This window comes from Macaca nemestrina, chromosome 5, assembly GCF_043159975.1.
Source record: "Macaca nemestrina isolate mMacNem1 chromosome 5, mMacNem.hap1, whole genome shotgun sequence".
Classification (NCBI taxonomy): Eukaryota; Metazoa; Chordata; class Mammalia; order Primates; family Cercopithecidae; genus Macaca; species Macaca nemestrina.
In genome coordinates, this window is record NC_092129.1 from 134,105,302 (window position 1) to 134,120,161 (window position 14,860).

Genomic DNA, 14,860 nt, shown 5'->3' on the forward strand with positions numbered 1-14,860 from the left:
AATCCCAGCACTTTGGGAGGCTGAGGTGGACGGATCACTTGAGGTCGGGAGTTCGAGACCAGCCTGACCAACATGGAGAAACTCCGTCTCTACTAAAAATACAAAAATTAGCCAGGTGTGGTGGTTCATATCGGTAATCCCAGTTACTCAGGAGGCTGAGGCAGGAGAATCACTTAAACCCAGGAGCTGGAGGTTGCAGTGAGCCTAGATCACACCATTGTACCCCAGCCTGGGCAACAGAGCAAGACTCCATCTCAAAAAAAAAAAAAAAAGTAACTGGAGTTTCATAATTGAGGTAAAGATATTAAAATAGTCTGTGACTTACTTGTTGGAAGTCAGATATAATTGTCTTTCCAATAGAAAACAGATGATTAAAAGTCGGAAAAGTTAGGGCATGAAGCAGCAGAAAAAGCCTAGATAATGTCACTGCTGTTGTAATACAAATAGGCAAGGTACTTGCAAAAGAAGAGTAAATATGTCAACCAGGCATGGAAATGTGGTTCTCAAATTTTAAACCTCATAAAACTCATCTGAGATGTTTGCTAAAAATGCACATTCTTAATCTCTATGTATTTGGGATAATATCTGGAGGACATCTTATATATACACTCAAATAAATCCTCCTTTGTTGACTGCTGTTGTTCTTCTGCCAAGACTCTGCAGGGAACCTAACATGTCTATTGCAAGCCTCCTCTGTAACTGGGCATCAAAGGCTACAACTGTATTCGCTATTTCTCCTCAGAAAATGCCACTCTGCCAGAATACTTTTTCCAGTAAAAGGCCAAGTATCAACACCTCTGAACTTTTAAAACAATATTGCCCTCCCTTTGATTCTTACTAGAATGGGGCTTAGCATCACAATGCTCTGGAAAAAAAAAAAAAAAAAAAGGGGAAGGAAATGCATTATCGCCCTTATCAATTCTTCTCCTCTTCATGCATCCCCTTTATACTTGTAAGAAATTTCATCCTTCCATGCACCCTTCCTCACCATGTATATCACACAGTAAATACATGTCCTAAATGCTGACTTCGTATATTCAACCCTGTTTGAGGTTAACCAGGGAATCTAGCCCTATTTGGACACAAGGTCTTTCTGCTGACATCTTTCCTTCTTCTCTAACTCCATCTGGTCCATTCTTTCCTCAAATAGAGCTTAAGGCAAATCTCATTATATCTTTGTCTCCAGATCCTTCAGTGACTACCTGTTGTTTTCAGGATAAAATCTAATTTAACATAACCAGTATTCTGTTAATCTTTGGGCCTTAGTTCTCACTAATTACCTCCATGTCTCATGTCTCCCACTTAGACATATGTCTCATAGTCTGTGTAACTGCAGGAATTGGTGTGAACAACACTTTTTCTCCATTTACTGATTATTAGCCTTTTAAGCAAATAATATTGTAAAATCAATGTTGTCTCATTCTTTTGTATTTTCCTGTTCTCTGGAATAGGACTTTAAATATAGTTGCTAAAGTAAGGCAGAAAGACAAGAATGAAGGAATGAAGAAGGAAGGAAGGAAGGAAGGAAGGAAGGAAGGAAGGAAGGAAGGAAGGAAGGAAGGAAGGAAGGAAGGAATCAAGGAGAAGGGAAGGGAAGAAGTAATACATTTCATCTAGAGGCAAATATAAGATACAAGGGTTTATTTAACACTCATATATTAATACTTCATTTACCTAAGGTGTTTGTACTAAAATAACAAAAACAAATACATAGAGAATTATAAGCTATTTCTTCTTGACTATAATTGCTCAATGCTACCATTTTCACTTCATTCCTCTCAGGCTCATACTACTAAGGTGGTCAACAACCTATGCTGCATATTCAGGAATCCACACAATCCCTTTAATAATCCATATTTCTGGACAGCAAAGAAGGTCATAGAAGTAAAGAAATATTCCCCAACTGAGGAAGGTAATACTGTTTACAGGGGAGAAACGAGGAAAAAATCTGTAAGTTAGGGATTTTTTAAAATTGATTTTCTTGGTTTTGCTGTTCTGAAATAACCCTTGAGCACACATCAGAAGCTTCTAGCAGGCCATCAAGCAACAGCCCGTTTCCTTTGATTTCCCGGAGTTGCAATGAATATCAATGGAAGATAATGCATTTCACTTCTAATGCTTTTCATAGTTTATCATCAGACATATAGTCGTTAGGAAGTCTTTAGAAGTTGGGCATGACTGGTATTTATTCATACATAGTTTTTCAGCCAAGGTCAACATTTTACATGCTGTTCTCTGAAGCTGGGGCTAGGGCTTGGCAAACAACATTTCATATACTTTTTTTTTTTTTTGTCAGCTAGCTTTTTGTTAGGTTTGAAGACTAGAGGGCTTTAGTGGGACATTGGGACATTGGGTGGCAAGAGGAGAGAAGAGGCTCGTTTGCTGCTTTCTTGTTGTCCCTAGCATCATTACCCCAAGTGTCTCTTTGTCACAATACCATTGGTTGTACTAGACTTCAGCTTCTGTTATCACTTCTAGCACCAACCCCATCACACTGGCTCACAGAGAATGGTAGAAACTGGGTAATATTGCCTTATCTTTGTGGCCTGGGTCCACCTTATCTGACTTTTCCAAGCTTCTGGTAACTCAACGCCTTCCATTTATTTTTCTGGCTGCAGTGTATTAGGTGCTTTCTACAGTTACTGCCTTTGGATACCTCAGTGTTTGCTTTTTGATCCTTCACCATCACTCCTTTCCCCAGATAATAGTTAACTAATATCCTAGATTGAATTCACTCTCTTGAAATATATATTGGTGGTTCTGTTTTGCTGTGTCTCTTCTTATACATCAGGACTCTGGATTCTCTTTTGAGTCTTCTATTAATTCAGAGGTCTATACTATATTTCTATAGTATGCTTCCTATATTTCTACTTCCTGCCTTCAAACTTAGAGCCACGTGTCTTGACTGCGTTAAAGAAACCTCCTCTATTTCTAGCCAGCCTCATTTCCTGCCATGCCATAATACAACCTTATATGACAATTATTCTTTGGTCTGGCTGTTGGTTGTGTCTGCACACTTATTCCCATCAATATGCCTTTGCATAAACTGTTTTCCAATATTTTCTTCCTGCCTATTCAAAATATCTACCTCAGAGTTCTGCCTCAGCCCCTCTAACATTAAGTAGCAGCCTCTAACTTTCACAACTTACAATAGTCAGTGTCTTCTATAAGCTGTTACCAGTATAGCTTACTCAGCAAGGGATGTAGATTACCTTACCTTAAAATAATGATGATTTCCTGTTTATCATCAATGTCTTCTGAAGTTAAAGGTCACACAAGGACAGAGATCATATTCTCAATTCCTCTTCTACTGCCCATTGCACATATTAAATAGCCAATTGCATAGAGATGCTCTGTAATTAAATTCAGATTGTCTAGTTTCTTTCAGCAACTTCACAAGTGACCATAGTTCATCCTTTCTTCCTCAGAGTAGATGGTTCTGAGTATGGTGTTTCCAGTATACCTATGCTTGCCTTACAATGTAAGGAGAAGGATTTTCTTAACAGTGATAAAATGTTTTAAATTTAGCCCATATAAATTTTTTTGGCGGTTTTACTACTGCTTTAATTATTTAAGGGCCTTTATTGAAATCTCAGACTTGACATGTGCTTGAGTAATTAAAATTCCTGTACATTTTCATGGTGTGTCAATAGTTCTATGACTGGCATATCCTAATCTCATTTTCTTGCTCCACTAAAAATGAGATCTGTTTGCTAGTAGGAAACAAGTGGAGAAAATTATCTGGTGTTTGCTTTAATTCTAATCTTCATGACTGATGTTCCTCCCTAGTGGCTCTCTACGTTTTCTGTCTGCATCAGGGTTCCAGTTAGGTGAAATATATGAAACACTGACACTTAAAAATAAAACTGCTGGAACACGTTATTCTGGAGGTGAATAATAAGGAAAACAGTTCAAAAACAAAGTTTGCCATCTATCTTTAAATAACTCTGTAAATAAAAGATGTTATTCTAACTTGTGTTTATGTGGTACATTTTTTGAGCAAATAGAAAATATACTGAAAAGAAAAAACTGAGAATATTCTATGCTGCTTTTTCTTTAGAAATAAGGTGAAGGGCTCTTAAAAGTTAAACTTTTTATTTTTCAGTGTCAATGATAATGGAGGCTGAGGCAGGAGAATGGCGTGAACCCAGGAGGTGGAGCTTGCAGTGAGCCGAGATTGTGCCACTGCACTCCAGCCTGGGAGGCAGAGCAAGACACTGTCTCAGAAAAAAAAAAAAAAAAAAAAAGAAAAATAGAATTTCGGCCTTCACTTTCTCATATGTCACCAAAAAAAAAAAAAAAAAAAAAAAAAAAAGGAAGCATCTCTCTGTCCCAAAATTCTAGTAGTAGATTCAGTGATTGGCTGGTATAGGATATAAATTGAGATGGCAAAGAAAACTCATCCGGTAAGTTCTCCACACATTCCAATGAACTCCTATCTCTGCTGGTTCAGTTCTGGAAACTGAAAGGAATGTTTGCAGAAAAAATGTAAACATTTAGGAGAGAGTAATATTCAGTTAGGGCTTTCACCTCTTACTTTGGTCCTTCCATTAGTGACTTTTTCTCTACCTCCTGCAGCTCCTAGTGACTTTGAAAACTTTGTCCTTTTACCATCTTTAGACAGAGGCAGATCATGACTCTAACACCACATAAGCTGAAGAAACAATTTGCACATCAAGAGCTGGGAACAGCTCCACTGCAGAGCTCCTGTCTGACCCATCAGATAAAGCCTAGTAATTCCTGGGCATTGTTGCCTATATTGTTTTCCTCCAAATTTCTTTTCATTCCCAGTTCCCATGACATCATGATTTTCCTACCTTAGATCCTGCCCCTCATTTCAGACTGGAATTTCACGTTCCCTTTACCACTTGAGCCTGCTTTGAAGGTCTACTTTCAATTCTCTTCCCCTAATAAGAGGAATCTGAAATATCAAGAATAATTGCTACCAAGACTCCCTGCAGCTACCTTCTACCTGTTGATTGAACACAGCAAGATCACCTACTGTGCTGGTAATTGTGACAATGATTCATGTGCTCCTTGGTGATTTGGTACTAGTTTATCACTGTGGACAATGAGACTGTCTGAGTCCTCTTTTCTTCCTGCCGATCAGTCGGTTATTTCCAAAAACATGTCATAAAAGTGTCATTTATCCATCTCTAAGATTTACTTACTTTTCAGTTTTTATTGTAATATTTATGATCTCTCTCTCTCTCTCTCTCTCTCTCTGTGTTTGTGTGTGAATATGTATGTGTTTCAATAAAACTTTTAGCGATTTTTTGGCCTCTGGTTTCTCGCAGGAATAGAGAATAGCTAGTTAAATCCAGTTATGCTCCCTATCTTTAAATATTATAAAATGAGACTGTAGCAAGAGGTTGGAGCAAAAAGCCAAATGCCTCCTGCAGACAGGTTTCTGCATGTTTCTGATACAAAATCTTTGAAGATTTTGTCTGGATATTATTTATTTATTTATTTATTTATTTATTTATTTATTTATTTTTGAGATGGAGTTTCGCTCTTGTCACCCAGGATGCAGTGCAATGGCTTGATCTCAGCTCATCGCAACCTCTGCCTCCCAGGTTCAAGCAATTCTCCTGTCTCAGCCTCCTGAGTAGCTGGGATTACAGGCATGCACCACCACGCAAAGCTAATTCATATTTTTAGTAGAGACGGGGTTTCTCCATGTTGAGGCTGGTCTCGAACTTCTGACCTCAGGTGATCTGAGAGACTCGGTCTCCCAAGGTGCTGGGATTACAGGCGTGAGCCACTGTGCCAGGCTTTGTCTGAATTTTAGTTACCGGTTCTGTTAGGCATGAAGTTTGACTACATTATTCACTTACATCTGACTGATGCGGGGGTTTTCTATCAGAAATTGGTATTTTACACTTCTTACAAGCTAAGAAATTAGATAATTACAGCTTCATGGATGCTGATAGATGACAACAGACTCTATCTAGGATAAGAGAGAAAAGATTTTATCACTTAAAGCACAGCAAGCACGCTATCAAGTCCTGCAGAGTAATGCAGAGAGGTCATTCTGGACACTGTGCATGCAGTGAGTTTGCATTGCAACAAACTATAAACTTGAAGTATCACTGTTTCCATAGGAACCTGCTCTTTGTATGTATGAAGATATCTCATCCCTCAAGGATGCTCACTGAAAGTACAACCATCAGAAATGGCTGAGAAAAGAATTATCTGTGCCTTGCATTCTTGTTATGCCCAGCAAAAATGAGTATGAATATTCAATATTCGTGCCAGATTAACTCTCCCAGTATTCTTTAACTTCAAATTCCATAAGAATCTCTTGGAGAATTTGTTTAAAATCCACATTTCTGAATACCACATGGAAAGTTTTTGTTTTTCCCACAGTTCTGAGATATTGTTCAAGAAACTGTACATTTCACATAATCAATACATAATTCTGAAACAGATTATTCTCCTAGCACAATATTTTATTGTCCCCAAATTGTGTATGTACAGGCATGCCAGTTGTAAAACAAAAAGAAAAGGGTAAAAAGAAAGAAAGAAACAAACAAAAACCTAAACATACCACACATTCCATAGTCAAGGATTAACATGTTCATGGCTCTGTGTTATCCTGGCATATATGACCAATTCTGACCATAGCAGAGACGTCATACTAGATTACTATATTTGGCAGCAAGGTACTCATGTTTGTGACTCTCTGTAAAGTGTTTTAGCAAAGACATGAACAAGGAAGAGGTGTGAGAGAGAAGTGAATGACTCTTAGTCAAATGGACTTGTAATGTTCCCTTCTGAGAATCAGAGGATTATTAGAATAATAGTTAAGAAAGAAAGACAAACTGCCTACATACTTGAGATCTGCTTTTGAGCTTATTCTTCTATAAACAACGTAACTTTAAGAAAATCAAAGACTCTGTTAATTCAATTGCAAAATAGGGATCCTACCTGCCTTGACCGGGAGGTGGTGTGACTCAGATGAGAAAATGAGTATAGAGAATTTTCTCAAGTGGAAAGTGATATGTGGATGTCAGTAATGGTGATAATTTTACTCGAGGTATTTTCTGCCATTTAAGAAAAATGCAGTCTATTCTACATAACAAATACAGGACTTTGGAATATTTCTTTTCAGGGTAACATATTATCTGATTAGCCTGAATATCTTTCAAATAGAAAAAAATTTTGATTACATTAGTCCAGCTCTATTAAGCTCTATCTGTTGTTAGAAAGTCTTTTATTTTTTATTTTTTACTTTTATTTTTTAAGTGCAAGGGCGTCATCTCAGCTCACTGCAACCACTGCCTTTCAGGTTCCAGTGATTCTTCTGCCTCAGCCTCCCAAGTAGCTGTGATTACAGGTGCGTGCCACCACAACCAGCTAGTTTTTGTATTTAGTCGAGATGGAGTTTCACCATGTTGGCCAGGCTGGTCTTGAACTCCTGTCCTCAGATGATCTGCCCGCCTCGGCCTCCCAAAGTGCTGGGATTACAGGCGTGAGCCACTGTGCCTGAACTAGAAAGTCTCCTTTTAAAATATTTTTCTATTGAGAATTGCTACTAATGAACAATTTCTACATCATTGCCTTTTACTACTTAGCAAAATTAAAAAGCAAAGAGCTACTCACCCAGAAGGCCTCAACATTGTTTCTATGTAATTATTTTTCTTTTACTGTTGCTCTTGGAGCCCTTTAGTGAAAATTTTCTTGTGTAGAATAAAAAGGCAGCATTATTGATAGACAAGTTGTTCTTTGTTTAACAGTTTCAGGCCACAGCCTTGTAGCTCAGGAAGTTTGTTCTCACAGTTTCTTCCTGACTGTGACTTCCCACCGCATAACAGCTCTGCTCCAGGTATGATGTCTAGCGAGCACAAGTGGTCAGGTTTGAGCACTATCTGCTATGAGAGAACTGATTTTAACTAAGTTGTCCACATAGAGCAGGTGCTCTGTGTTAGTTTGTTTGTGTTGCTATAAAGGAATACCTGAGACTGAGTAATTTATGAAGAAAAGAGGTTTATCTGGCTCACAGTTTTCAGGCTATATGTGAAGCACGGTGCTGCTGTCTGCTTTTGGTGAAGGCCTCAGGGAGCTTTTGCTCATGGTGGAAGGCAAAGAGGGAGTTGGCATGTCACGTGGCAAGAGGGAGAGACAGAGAGAGTAAGAGAGGAGATTCTAGACTCTTTTAAACAATGAGATCTTATGTGAACTCTTGAAGTGAGAATCACTTATTAACATGAGAACAGCACCAAGCCATCTAAGAGGGACCCGCCTTCATGACCCCAATACCTTCCCCTAGACCCACCTCCAACTTTGGAGGCCATATTTTAAGATGAGATTTGGAGAGGACAAATATTTAAACTACATCATTTTACTCCTGCCCCCCTAAAACTATGTCCTTCTTACAGTATAGAGTAAAACTAGTCCTTTTCAATAGTCTCCAAAAGTCATAACTTGTTTTACCATTAACTCAATTAAAAGTCCAAAGTCCAGTCTTATTTGAGACTTAAGACACGTTTTGTTTGTGTTTGTTGGCTTTTGTTTTGTTTTAACGTATGAACCTGTTAAATTTAAAATAACTTACTTCTAAGATACCATGGTGGTGCAGGTGTTGGGTAAATATTTCCATCTTAAAAGGGATAAACTGACTAAAAGAATGGGCAATATGCCTCATGCAAGTCTGAAACCCATCAGGGCAGGCAATAAAATAATGTTCTTTGGCTTTTTTTCTAACATCATGAGCACACTGGTACAAGGGGTGGGATCCCAAGGTCTTGAGCTGCTTTACTCCTGTGTCTTTGAGGGATGCAGACCCCATGGCTGCATTCACAGGTTGGAGTTGAGTGCCTATAGCTTTTCCAGGCTCAGTGCAAGAGCTGGGGGTGGCTCTATCTTTCTTGGGTCTAGAGGGTGGTAGCCCCATTCCCACAGTTCCACAAGGTAGTGCCTTGATGGGAACTCTGTGTGGGGGCTCAAACCCCTTTATTTCCCTTCAGCACTGCCCTAGCAGGGTCTCTCTGTGGGGGTGCTAGCCTTGTGGCAGGTGTCTGTCTGGGCACCCAAGCTTGCCGCACTTTCTTTGAAATCCAGGGGGAAGTTGCCACGACTCTTTTACTATCATATTTTGCACACCTTCAGAATTAACACCATATGTAAGCTGCCAAAGCTTATAGCTTATGCCCTTCTTAGCACCAGCCCAAGCTATATGTGGGGACTTTTGAGCCAAGGCTGGAGCTGGAGCAGCGAGGATGTGGAAAGCAGTGTCCCAAGGCTACACATGGCATCAGGACCTTGGGCTTGGACCCTGAAACCATTCTTTCATTCTAGACCTTTGGATCTATGAAGTGGGGGGCTGTCATAGAGATTTTTGAAATGCCTTTGCCTTTTTCCCAGTGTCTTGAATATTAGCACTTAGCTCCCTTTTAGTCATGCTAATCTCTCTAGCAAGTGGATGCTTTAAAGCCCACTTGGATTTTTTCCCTGAATTTTTTTTTTTTTTTTTAACACAGCCAGGCTGTAAATTTTTCAAACTTTAATGCTCTGCTTCTCTTTTAAATATGTTTTAATTCTAGGTCATTTATTTTTTTCCCATATGTGATTTAGGTTGTTAGAAGCAAACTTGCCACATCTTGAATGCTTTGTTGCTTAGAAATTTCTTCTGCCAGATACCCTAAGTCACTACTCACAAGTTACGCCTTCTACAAAGCCTCAGGACATGGACACAATGCAACCTTTGCTAGGCTGTAACAAGGGTGACCTTTGCTCCAGTTTCCAATACATTTTTTATTTCCACCTGAGAATTTGTAAGCCATGCCTTCACTAACTATATTTCTGTTAGTACTTTGGTCCCAACCATTTAACAACTTCTCTAAGAAGTTCCAAACTTTTTCTTGTCTTTTTGTATTTTTTGTTGAGCCCTCTAAAATTTTTAAATCTCTCTTACGCAGTTCTAAAGCTGCTTCCACATTTTCATGTATTTTTATAGCAACACCCCACTCTCTGAACCAATTTTCTGTGTCAGTCTGTTTGAGTTGCTATAAAGGAATACCTGAGAGACTGGGTATATAAAGAAAAAAATTTATAAAGAAAATAAGTTTATTTGGTTCATGGTTTTTCAGGCTGGACATGGAAGTATCGTGCCAGCATCTGCTTTCAGTGAAGGCTTCAGGAAGCTTTTACTCATGACAGAAGTCAAAGGAGAAGTCAGCATATCACACATCTGGAGAGAGAACAAAAGTGAGAGGGAGGAGATGCCACACCCTTTTAAATAACTAGATCTCACCTGAATGCATACACTGAGAACTCACTCATTAATATGAGGTCAGCACAAAACCATTTATGAGGAATCTGCCCTTGTGACACAAACACCTTCCATTAAGCCCAACTTCAGCCCTGCTGGTCACATTTTAACATGAGATTTGGAGAGGACAAACATTTAAACTACATCATGCTCTGAGTGCCAATTCTGTATAGCTGAATGGTCACTATCATAATGTACTGTGCCAGGGATTCTTAATTTATTAATAAGAATTGTTTACCTGCCTGGAGTTTTCTTTTCATGTTGACGCAAATCAAGCTAAGGAAAAAGTATTTGTTTTTGTTTATTAATTATTATCATTATTTTTTTAGAGATGGAGTCTTGTTTTGCTTCCCAGGCTGGTCTCAAACTTCCGGCTTCAAGCAATCATCTAACTCCTCTCAGTCCTCCCAAAACACTCTCACTCCTCCCCAAACCTGGGATTAGAGGTGTGAGCTGCAGCATCCAGCCAGAGAAAGCATTTTGCAATGACATAATCAAGTACAAAACAAAAATTATAAATATTTGTAATCTGAACATTTCTTATTTCTTGCCTTTTAAATGCTGATAAAAGTTTATGATATTTGCACTATAATTCAAAATAGAACCATTTTTAAACTCAATGGACTATTGATCTCATCTTCATGATAATCAACACTGCTTTTAGCATCCCCAGTTTTCAAGTGAGGATCAAAATTCAGTACCACATCGGTTAGAAAACTTTTTTCTGTGAAGCGTCAGATAATAGTTTTGGGAATATGATATGGGTAGTAATATAACAAATGAGAGAACAGATGTCCCCAAGATTTTTACTGGTGAAATTCAAATAATAAAAATAAAAATAAAACCTTTTTTGTAATATAGGTTTACTAATGAGGAAAATGGAATCTGTTTTTTGAATAAACATTTTATTTAATGGAGGTTCAAAATTGATGTTCCTTATCATCAGCAAAGCTATTGTAAGTATTCATTTGTAAAATAATAAAAAAAAATTTCTTGGTTTGCAGAGAGTAAAAAATATTCCCGTTAGTGCATCCAATTTGGCCCAAATTCATAGTTTTTTCATCTCTGCAGTAAGTAGCCTATTTTCTGTGTCTCCTTTTAGCCCAACCCTTGAGTGTTCTCTCAGACGCTAAGTGAAATAAAAGATTGAGTGATGAGTACAAAATACTCACAAGTGGTAATGATGACACTGGAAAGTACTGAGTTGAATTTTTGGTAGAACACGTCAATGGAATTTTTTTTTTTTTAATTTTACAAAGGATTAAGGTTTATGTCCCAGTAATAGTCAAGCCTTCATTCCTTATGCTAAAACTGTTTCCTAGAAATTGTATGGTAGAACTGGTTACATAGGACATGAGGTAAAGATTGTTTTATTCTTACATATTTTAAGAAAAAGATATGCTTTATAGTAAACTTTGTATTTTCAGGAAATATAATTCTAAATGCAGAAATACATCCTGTTGATTATAGAACAAAAACTCACTTTACATCTGGGAGAGAGGGCTCACAAAAATCCAAAGATATTAAATAAATTATCAGAGACCTTGTGGGCTCTGATATCTCTCTTTATTCTCTAAAATGCAGAGCTGCTTTAAATATGTTCTGAATTAGCTTTAGAGTCAGAGAATCTTGGTTCATAGTTTGACTCTGACTCTTACTAGCTTGGTAACATTTATCAAAGAAGAGAGCTTATATAAATCTAATCATGCATAAACTAGAAATTATATTACTAATCTTCTAATACCACTTTAAGAAAAAAATGAATATATTGTATGTGGAAAAACTACATATAGTAAGTGACATACGCTCTTTTTTATGTTCCTTTTGAAATGTATTTCAACAAAGTATAACACTTGCACAGTGAAAGATAAAGATTAATACTCATCATGGACGTTAAAAAATATATAATGTGTAATTGTTAAAAGGGGCATAATGATTTTTTTTTCACATTTTCTCAGCCATAAATAATAATATTGGTTAATTAAGGATTGTATGAAGCTGTGAATATAAAGTACTTTATATATTGGAAAATACCTGGTGACATTACATTATTATTTAGAAAATGTATTATTATGGTCAGCGTGGTAGCTCACGCCTGTAATCTTAGCACTTTGGGATGCTGAGGTAAGCAGATCACCTGAGGTCAGGAGTTCAAGACCAGCCTGGCCAACATGACAAAATCCCGTTTATATTAAAAATACAAAAATTAGCAGGGTGTGGTGGTGCATGCCTGTAGTCCCAGCTACTTGGGAGGCTGAGGCAGGGGAATTGTTTGAACCTGGGGGGCCGAGGCTCAGTGAGCCGAGATTGCACCACTGAACTCCAGCCTGGGCAACAGAGTGAGACTCCATCTCAAAAGTAAAAATTAAAAAAAAAAGAAAAAGAAAATATATGATTATATTGTAGTTACTTTTGATTTACAGTTTATCAGCATATTGTCATAGATATTTTTCCTAAGCATCTATGTGATTCTTTACAAAAGAAATTCCTAAATGTTAAAGATAAAGTTACAGAAAAGTTACTTAAGAAGTGGAAATGTATTCTTAAAACTCAGATTGGATTTCTCCATCAAACTTTGTTTTCCACATTACAAAAGTGCAGTCATGGGTAAGCAGTTATGTACAAGGGTGTGGGGTGAGCAACTTATTGCTTTGCATGTCTTCACTCTGAACTCTAGAATCCCATTATTCTTTCTTCCTTCTCCAATAGATGGTGATTTTTTTTTCATGTGTAAGTTTTTTTATGACAATTGTATCCAAAGGATACACTATGATGTTTAGCCTCAAATCAAACACAGAGTAATAACTGCTTTATCACTTGTTCCTAAACACCAGCCCAGGTAAGCAAAACTCCAAACTGTCAACTAAACACCGAAGTTTGAATGTGAATGACATTTGATTGAAGGGACAATACTAATAATGGCCTGCAAAGCCATTATAGGACAGATTGATCCATACAATCTTGTCTCCTTTACATCTAACACCATCACTACCTCTCTGACCTTCTTTCCTACAACTTTGTCATTCTTCATTCCACTCCAGCCGCTCTGGCATTTCCTCAGACATGTGAGTCATGTTCTCTGTTTTGCTCTGACTGCACTCTGCCTGGATGATCTCTCAACACATGCACATGGCTATCTCTTTCACTGCCTTCGAGACTTTACCTAAATACCACCTTCTCAAGGAAACTGAATTTCATCTCATATTTAAAATTGCTCTCCTCAACACCGATGTCCATGATACTTTTTCCCCTGCCCTACTTTTCTTTTTCCCATGCACTTGTCACTATTCTGTCCAATTTATCCCCTGTGGTTAGAAACACCACAAAAGCCGCAGCAGGGGCGTTTCTGCAGTTAGTGCTTCAAACTCTCTTCAGTTGGCATTGGTTGGAATTCCAAAGACAGAAGCAGTAAATACCAGGGTGATCAATGCTAACTAGGAGAGGAACTTATATACAGAGGGCTGAGGCTTTCTGGTGACAGACTGCAACAGAACAGATGTTTGACCTGCATACGTCTTCCACTGGTTGGGAAGGGAATTTGGGTTATGGAGTTTATTAATACGAGGGTTTAAGGAGGTTCAGGGCTAGGGCTAGTTTCTATGCATTTAGCATTGTACTGAAAACAGTAACAACCTAAACAGCTTAATTAGTGCCTGGGCCTAGCTTGAGTTCAAGCCTGCGTGGAAACCACACAGCTGGCTGGTTCACAGAGCTGTCAAGGCACTCTGCGTTTTTCAGGACAAAGACAGAAAGTAGGAGAAAATGGGGGGCCCTAAAGTCACCTTCTAGTTAGAAGATGACTAGTTAGAAAGTGACTATTGGTTCACTAGTTCACAGGGGATACTGAGTATGGAGCATATGGGAACTCTATTATACTATTTTTCTGGAAATTTCAATATATTCTAAAATAAAAAAATTATTAAAAAGTAAGAAACAACCTAATAAAATGGTGTTTTAAAACTGCAAAAATACAACATAATTTTACATTTAGTTAAAATAATATTGAAAGTTGTATATGTTAGTAAATTTTCTAAATATAATATTCTTGTTGGAATAATATTCACTATTATCAATAATATTAATAAATTATTAACATTATTAATAATATTCATTGTTAACAATAAATAAGATGTATTGCTAGTAATATATATTATTACTATTATATCATATGTAATTATATTATTATGTTATGTATTGATAATATTATATAATTGATAATATATGCATTATTGATTATATATAATTAATTAACAATGATATTAATGATTACGAACAGTAAATTTATTATTTATTGCTCATCTCTCCTTGTAAAAATTTATGCTTCAAGAGGGATCTCTTCTTGTACTTTGTTTAGTCCTGTCTCTCAAGCACTGAGGAGAGTACTTGGCATGTATTTATTGAACTGATGGATAAATAAAATGTGGAAAATTATTTTATTTATGACTCATTTTAGATATCTTTGTTTTCTTATTAAATACCATAATATTTTTCTCTCCCATCCTTACCCTTTGTTTATTTTGTTTTGTTTTGTTTTTGCTCAATTTATCCTATTTTTGTCATTGAGGGGTAGTATCCATGGTTCTAGGT

General features: G+C 37.3%; 1 long non-coding RNA gene across 1 annotated transcript in view; it reads right to left on the bottom strand.

The window, feature by feature from the left end:
- Positions 1-10,082: 10,082 nt before the first annotated feature.
- Positions 10,083-14,860, bottom strand: part of LOC105490904 (uncharacterized) — a 129,083-nt gene continuing 124,305 nt past the window's right edge. The window contains exon 4 of the long non-coding RNA XR_011623676.1: positions 10,083-10,192. This is a non-coding gene — a long non-coding RNA (uncharacterized lncRNA). The remainder of the gene's footprint in view (positions 10,193-14,860) is intronic.